Below are 2,692 nucleotides of genomic sequence, written 5' to 3' on the forward strand. Positions count from 1 at the left end.
TGGGGTGCCAGCACTGCTCTGAGCACTCTTCCTGTGTTACCTCTTTTAACCTCCTGAGATCTTTGCTGTGGGTTTCTCCACTTCACATGTCCAGGCTATAGCATAAGGTAAGGTGCACGCTGGGGAGCCTGGCTCCTGTGACAAACCCTACAAGCTGATCTGACTCCTTCCTGTCCCTGGCCCTCATTGGTCACCAACTCCCAGATTCAGCTCTCAAGGCTCCTACTTTTGTGCCCAATGCCCTAGGACAGCTCCCACCTCCCCACTCCTGTACTGTGCTGCCCCACCACTGAGATCTCTCTCACCCTATGAGGCTTTGCTTACATTTTCCCACCTCTGGGGTCCAGCAAGCTTTCATGGCTCTGTGGTCCTTTTGCTTTCACCTGCCTTATACAAAGGTTTTTGTAAAATTTGAAATATTTATTTTCCTTTAGTTTACCAGTTTTGACACATAAGCCCAACTAAAGCATATTTGTAAGACTGCGTTTTTTTCCTAGGTGGCATAGAGAAAAATACTTGTTGAGTTTTATTTCAGAATCCTGGTTTTAAAAAACCCCAGTAAGGGCCGGGGATTTAGCTCAGTGGTTCTGGCACCCGCTTTGCAAGCACAAGGTCTTGAGTTCGATCCCCGGTACCAAAAAACAAAAACAAAAACAAAAACACCCCAGTAATTCTTAAAAATGGAAACTGCTGTTTTGAAAGTATTGTAGTCAATATTAACTTTTTTTCCTCTACCAATGGAGAATCTTGTTTCTTTATTCATAAAGAACCATTAGGAATAGTTTGGTTTAAACCTTTCCTGATCGTTTCCTGTGTGTGTGTATACACACTTTGTTGTGATCAAATACATATAACACAATTTATCATTCACTTTAAACTTTTGCTTTTTTCAGTGCTGGGAAATGTACACGCTAAGCATAAGCTCTACCTGAGCTGGCAACACAGCCCCTACTTTAACAATTTTCAATGTATACCTCTGTGGTATTAAGCACATTTCATTCTCGTTAAACCACTTTTCTTTTTACAGGGTTTCTTTTATTGAAGGATCCCAAGCTCACTTGCTGTGGTCAGGGAATCCACTCTGAACGTTTGTGTTCAGCAGGTGGTAAGTGTGGGGACAAAGAAGAGGAAGTTGCCATCATGGGCTGAGATGTGTGGCCTGAGCCTGGCACCTTCAGAGAGGAAACTAAACACTCTCCCAGTACAGTGGGGAGATGACACAGGTCTGAAAGACAGGGCTGGCTTCCTGTACATCTCAAAGGAATTCCACAAATGAACTTGTGCAAAGATTTACAGCTTTCAAAGTGGTACTCATTCTATTTACCTTTCACAAGGTGTATATGTTGACAGATACACACCGTTAGGACACTCTTATCTTTCACAACTATGCTAACAAATACATACCATTAGGACACGGTGCAGATGGAGAAGTGCGGGGGGGGGGGGGGATGAGGGCAAGCGTCCCTCTACGATCACAGGAGTAGGAAATGGCAAAGCAGGACTCAATAGGGAGCTTCTGATGCCCCATGACTTTGCCACTTCCACCTCAACTGGATGTAGGAGGAAAAGTAAAAATTGTATGGGCATGGGTATAAAAGTCAGAAATGAGTTAGAGATGGCCTCAGAGTGCCTGCCAGCCTCATATTAACCCCTGAGATGGAAGCACAGCTCAGCCCACAAAACTTGCCCCAGGGAACACCATGAGAATCTGTCACTAGGGGGACCGCATGATGGAGCCAACTGTGTTAGGCCCTGTGCAAAAATCCCTACAGGCAGGTGCTATTTCTCCCTATTGCACAGAGAGGTTAACGGGTTTGCTTGGGATCACCCAGCTGCAGAGGTGGTGCTCAAGGTCTCCATGCTTAAGGCTGTACCTTAAACAATCCACAGCTGAAGCAGCTGCAGTCCAAGCAGTGCTTGAACTTAAACACTCATCTTAAAGACCCCTGGGGAGCCAGGGGTAGGAGGACGCAGGCCGAGATGTGGCCTCACAAAGGGGCCTGCGTGATGTTAGTGGGGAGAGCAGTGGACCTGGCCCACTTGTTCCTGCGGAGTGGGATAGGCTGGCTCCTTAAAAATGTGAGTGTGTCACCCCTCAGCACCCAGTTCTGCCTCACAGTCCTGGACCCCGACAAAGCCCTCTGCTCGGCCACACCCTCGCCAACCCAAAGGACCCCCAGTTCCACACCTTTAGCTCCGCAGCCCTTTGATTCCTCGCCTTCGGTTCCCCAGGGCCTCCAGCGGCTCTTTCGCTCTTCAGCCCCCATTCCACCCCTAGGGTGCCTGCATCTGAGCCTCAGTTCGGCCTCCCAGCTGTCCCAGACCCCCTATTCCGCCCCTCAGGTTCCTGAACCCCACTTTACCCTTGTGCACCCTGAACCCCCACCTGACCGTCACCCCAGGCCCGTCAGCGCCCCAATCCTGCTTCCGGGGCTTCCCCACCCCTAGGTCCCCGCAGGCCTCACCTGCCACCCAGCAGCTCCGCGCCCCGCAAGCCGCTCCCGGCCGGCCCCGCCCACTTCCCGTCCCGGGCCGCCGCGGGCGTTGCGCCGGCGCAGTCAGACCTCCCAGCGGGCGGGGCTGTTTCTGCTGCCCCCTGGCGGTCTCGCATCCCGCAACTGCGGTTCTTTTATTTCATGCGGACACCTGCGCCCCGTTGACTGGTGATATGCCTCGCTGCTCCAGCCTTGGA

General features: G+C 50.9%; 1 protein-coding gene across 2 annotated transcripts in view; it reads right to left on the reverse strand.

Moving 5' to 3' along the window:
* Ppm1f (protein phosphatase, Mg2+/Mn2+ dependent 1F) overlaps positions 1-2,541 on the reverse strand; it is a 29,159-nt gene extending 26,618 nt beyond the window's left edge. The window contains exon 1 of one of the 2 annotated variants that reach the window (XM_013071972.3): positions 2,466-2,541. The gene's annotated coding sequence lies outside the window, so the exon portion shown is untranslated. Of the gene's footprint in view, positions 1-2,188; positions 2,325-2,465 lie in introns of those variants that run through there. The other variant, XM_087198014.1, reaches the window with a different exon arrangement.
* Positions 2,542-2,692: the final 151 nt, after the last annotated feature.

The sequence above is a fragment of the Heterocephalus glaber genome, unplaced genomic scaffold, assembly GCF_053883595.1.
Source record: "Heterocephalus glaber isolate CG9 unplaced genomic scaffold, H.glaber_assembly_v1.0 deba00001687, whole genome shotgun sequence".
NCBI classification, from domain to species: domain Eukaryota; kingdom Metazoa; phylum Chordata; class Mammalia; order Rodentia; family Bathyergidae; genus Heterocephalus; species Heterocephalus glaber.